Genomic DNA, 5,631 nt, shown 5'->3' with positions numbered 1-5,631 from the left:
ATGTTCTCGCTGCCCCGCGGCTTCGAGCCCCCAGCTCCCGAGGACTTGGGGCAGCGGAGTTAGGCGGAGCTGCGGGAGAGGTTGAGGCGCCAGGAGAGACTTTTGCGCAACGAAAAATTCATTTGCAAATTGCCCGACAAAGGTAAAAAGATCTCAGACACCATCGCCAAACTGAAAGCTGCCATTGCAGAACACGAAGAGGTTAGAGCAAGAAGTGAACTGTTTCATCCTGTTAGTGTAGACTGTAAGCTAAGGCAAAAAGCAGCCACAAGAGTAGATACCGACGTAGACAAGGCCCAGAATTCTGACCTGATGCTTGATACTTCATCATTAGTTCCTGACAAATCATTCAGAACAACCTCAGAAACACAAGGACCTGCACATCTCACTCCCAGAGGCAACGAAGAGACTTTGGAGGCTGGCTGCACAGTGAACCCGGGTGCAGCTCCCGGCAGCAAAGCCAGGGCACCCTCATCTGAAGTTAACGAACATCTCCCCCAGCGCCCTGTTTCAAGTCAAGCAGAAGACATTTCCAGCGGCATTGACAGTCTGTTTCTCACTAAGTTGCAAAAGATCACAATTGCAGACCAGAGTGAGCCCGCAGAAGAAAACACCAGCACTGAGAACGTGCCAGGGCTCCAGAGAGAGACTCCTAAAAGGCCTCATTACATGGAAGTGCTAGAAATGCGAGCCAAAAACCCAGTGCCCCCTCCTCATAAGTTTAAGACCAATGTATTACCCACTCAACAGAGTGACTCACCAAGTCATTGTCAGAGGGGTGAATCTCCTTCTTCAGAAGAGCAGCGACGCAGGGCTAGGCAGCATCTTGATGACATCACAGCAGCACGCCTCCTTCCGCTCCACCACCTACCTTCACAGCTGCTCTCCATAGAAGAGTCACTGGCCCTGCAGAAAGAACAGAAGCAAAATTACGAGGAGATGCAGGCAAAGCTCGCAGCACAGAAACTAGCTGAGAGACTGAACATTAAAATGCAGAGCTACAATCCAGAAGGGGAGTCTTCAGGGAGATACCGAGAAGTGAGGGATGAAGATGATGCCCAGTCCTCGGATGAATTCTGAAGATGAGCACCGGGCGATCTCTGAACCTGACTGTTGAGCCACCATTGCCTCATAGCAAACTTCCTAACAAGTATCAAGATCAGTGTCAGACCTTGTTGAGGGACAACAGTTTTTAAAGTTACACAAAGGTAGCTACAAATCAGAACCCAGCTTGTCTTTCCGAAGATGATCTTCATGTGCTTGAACAGTTTCATATTTGCCATTGTGTTTGACCGTATTGTATTACAGTTTTGCAGTATGTTGTGCATTGGTCTGATACTTTAGTGTGAGTAGAGCACACTTTTCTTTAAGATAGCTGCTTTCTCCTTATTCTTACTCTTATCAAATAGCATTGCTTATATCCCTTCTGGTGAAATACTTAGTTTTCCCAGGCACCTAAAATCAGTTAGGAAGACCTGGTTCCCTTTCTTGAGAAATGAAGGGAGCAATCTAGAAAATGGTACGCATGCTTGCATGGAGTTCCTGAGATGCTGGTGTGAAATACTGTGGAAGACACTCAGATTTTACAACAATGTTTATTTGCTGCTCCTGTCTTCTTTTGGGGTGACCGCTATCTTCCTGTGATGAAGATGGAGCACCTTGAGGAGGTACTGGATGGGGAGGGTCTTCTGAGCTGGTGTGAGGAGCTGCTCTTGGCTTCCCCCGGCACCTTGCTGTCTTTGATGATAGGTCCATGTACAGGGTGCTCATGTTTGGTCAGGAAACCGGTTTTTCTGAGAGTTGAGGTTGAATTGTCATATATTGCTTTTTTTCCTTTTTAAACCCAAAGAGGTGTTTATAGGCTGCAGAAACCTCAGTCTCTTGTATGTACACATTTGTGTTGTTTAGAATGATCATATGATCATCTCCAGCAAAGATAACAATATGTTATCAAAAAACCTTTGTCTATTATGTGGAACCTGTAAAGGAGAAATAAAATACCAATCAGAGCAAAAAAAGGACATAATTTAACATTACAATTAAGTATTAGTTTAGTTTGTAAAAGTTTATAAAGACCAAGGAAAGTGGTCGTAATTGTTACATTTTTCTCTTAAAAGTTGGCTAAACAATCAATTTGAGTACACAGTAGGATAGCAGCCTTATGTTTTAAGTGACCTCAAGATATGTTATGAACTCTGGCTGTGATGTCAAGCAAATGTTTCAGTCTCTAGAATAAGACATATTGCCATATTACATCACCATGGCCTCAGTCATTGGGCTCTTAACCAAGTTTACAGAACCAGCCAAGCGTTCCCTACTGTGTGGTAGACCTAAAATCAAATCACAAATTTCATTGTTCCTATAAGAGTCAACACACAGAGAATATCTTGCCAGGCAAGTTGTCACACGCAGGGTCTACAGATGGGTAGAATCATTGCCAACTTCCCTCATACAGTAGCTTGCATAGAAGTTCTAGTACTGTGAAAGCTAGCCAGCATGGACACAACATGACTTCTAAATGTCCTATATCCCAAGTGTGCAGTGTGTTCAGAAGAGTCCTACAATCTAATTCTCATGTGTAAATGAGGACATTGGCAAGAGCTTGTAATGTTTGACAGTAGCCCCCCCCCTTGCTTCACACCTCAGAGGGAACTATCCTATAGTATTGGGGTCTTTGTTTGGTAAACTTAATCTTCTGAGAGGAACGTTATCCATGCATGCAGGGCTACTTCATTCAGTTGTTTTACTTAGGCTTCCAAGGATGCAGCTTCATTCATTAGGCTTGGTGGCAAACCACGGTCCATGTATGGAGGTCAGAGGATCATTTTCTGGGTCATTTTCTTACCTTTTACTATGTGATTTCCCAACATTAAACTTAACATTATATGGTTGGCATCAAGAACCTTAACATGCTAAACTTAAACAATTTAAAATGTAATATTTGTCTAAAAGGATTTTTTCCTCCATGCATACTTTTGGTTACCCCTTTCCCCAACACCACACTTCTTCCATCCCTGGTTAAACCTTTCCACTTGCAAGATTCCCTCACCCCGTCCACAGTGCATTTCTTCTGCCATCCCACTCCCTCCAGGCCTGTTCTCCTCTAAGGGTCCATTTCATGCTTTCTGGCTTTAACAGGTACTCTAAATTAAAAACATTAATCTGAGAATTCAAAGCTTGGAACCACATGTAAAACAGAAGGGACACAGAAACATCCAGTCCATACAAAGATCCAGGGACATCATTGGCAGCGTGGCAGCTCCCTAATTACCAAGGCATCTGGGGCAAGCTTAAATTCAAGGATATTTGAGCCACACCCTCATCTCATTTGACCTAGAACAATCCTAACCACAAAGGGTCCAGGACCACAGCATGGCATGAAGCAAGACAAGGACCCATTTTAATGACCAAGAAACATGGCCATGCCTTAATACAAAGAATGTGTAGGGTGCTCCAGATCTTATCCTGACATCAGATGATATTTTTTGTCAAATAAGATGTATATTGCTTGAAAAAAACTTTGGATATATAAGCTGTGAAGAACAAAGAAACTTTGGGGCATCAGAGGAAAACCATGAGAGAAGGAGTTAAAATGGGCTAGAAGAATAATAACATCATGCATGAGAAAATCAGGAGCGAAACATCAAGAGTAAAGACAGAGTTAGAATGAGAGATGGAGAAAGCAGGGAGGGTAACAAAGGGGCATCATGAAAGCACTGTGAGAGAATAAAGAAGGAATCCATCAGAATAGCTCTGAGTGTACATTTCCTAAGCCCTCAGATAAAGAAGTGTCAGTTTGTGCTACACTGTGGACAGTCAGTGCTGTCAGCAGCCTGGAAGCTGGTTCTTTCAGACTGTTGCACGCACCTTGCAGTGCACGCGCCATGCTTGCTGGTACAAGTGTCAGTCTCACACAGGATATGCACCATGAGTGCTGCTGAGGTTGTGTCGGCCTCCTGCAGTGCATGCAGTGGAAGTGCTGGGCTACTGGTTTGCATTTGGGGCAGTGCATTCACAGTGAGTGGTGGGATATAGACATGAACTTCTGACGTACCTGCCCCATGAGTGATAGGTTAGCTATGTGAGTCTCCATCCACACATAAACCATTAGTTCTTCAGTCTCGCTCAGTACATTCACATTATTGCTGGAGTTTAGGCGTGATCCTCCCACAGCACATGCACCATGAGTTCTGTGAGACTCATCTAAGTCTCCCACAGTACATTCACATTCAGTGCTGGTTTCCACCCATAAGCCCACAATAATTCACGAACAATGAATTCTTGGTTTTAAGTAAGAGTTTCCAGCAGGACATGAACCATGAATGCGAGATACAACCATGATCCCAGCACATTAAAGGGAAGCTCATGCTTAAAATCCAGCACTCATTGTGAATATTATGTGTGAGACTCAAACCAGTAACTGAGCGCAAGTCGTGTGTATACAGCAAGAGCCTCATGCCTATATCCAAGCCTTCATGGTACAAGCACTATCGTGGGCTCGTGGTTGTATCCCAACACTCTGTGCATGTACTGTGGAGGGCTGACACGTTTCCAACCATGCATGGTGGTGTACTGAGACAGGGTCATACATACATCCCAGAATCTACTGTGGTGCTCTTATGTCTAGCTCTCAGCATTAATCGTGCATTTACAATGGTAACTGAACAGCTGTATTGCAGCACTTCTGGTGATCTGCTGTATGAGACTCAAACCATTAATCCATCATTCTTATTGAAAATAGTGTAGTGGACATGTGTCCTCAACCATGTTCTCATTGTGAATGTACTGTGCCATAATGAACTCCAAACTCAAGCTGCATGCACTGTGGATGGATCATGCCAATAACCTGGCCTCCATTGTGTATATACAATGGTAGGCTTATAGCTATAACCCAGAACTGATAGTGTATGTACTTTTGGAATGGATTTTCTATTACCCAGCATTCATGGTATAGGTACTGTTGCGGGCACATGGCTGTAACCCAGCTCTCATGGTACATACTGTGGGATGTAACGGTGTAAATGAATGCAGATAGATTGGAAAAATATATACAGTTTTAATGGGGAAATAGACTTACAAAACCACCATTCTCATGGAGACCAGGAAATCAGAAGTGACAGCTAGGAGCATGCTTGCCAGATTTATAGGTATACATTAGCCCGAGGCGAACACGCCCCCTAAGGGGCAGGACTTATCCCTACATCTCCCCTTTTTGTCTAAATAAGACAGAACTAAACCAAATACAACTATATACAATAATAACAAATAATAAATATAACAAACAATATTGAGAACAAAAGTTTTGCTAAACATTCTATCTCAAGGAGTCTAAATAATATAGAGAGTAACTACAATTATATAATCTTCAACTCCGTCAAAGATCTGAGAAGGGAATAAATATTACTTAACAAACGAGATATATCCAAAATGTGCAACAATTGACAGAGACAACTGACTGCCTGGGCAATCACCCAAAGTTTTGTTTGCAATGTTGAGTCAACCAACTTTGGCTAAGGCCTAACATAACTGACATACCATTATTAAAGGCAAGGAACTTTCTTAGAACTATCCTACCCTGTCTTGGCAGGATAAGACAATTCTGTTTCATTGTCAGAAGTTGAGGTATGGGCT

The 5,631-nt window shown here is 43.2% G+C and overlaps 1 pseudogene; it reads left to right on the top strand.

The window, feature by feature from the left end:
* Positions 1–1,161, top strand: LOC121462941 (annotated as a pseudogene).
* Positions 1,162–5,631: the final 4,470 nt, after the last annotated feature.

The sequence above is a fragment of the Microtus oregoni genome, unplaced genomic scaffold (genome assembly GCF_018167655.1).
Source record: "Microtus oregoni isolate MIOR12 unplaced genomic scaffold, Mior012 000001F_ref0000356, whole genome shotgun sequence".
NCBI lineage: Eukaryota > Metazoa > Chordata > Mammalia > Rodentia > Cricetidae > Microtus > Microtus oregoni.
Note: the sequence above shows the minus strand (reverse complement) of the source record. Positions and strands in the feature narration are given on the sequence as shown.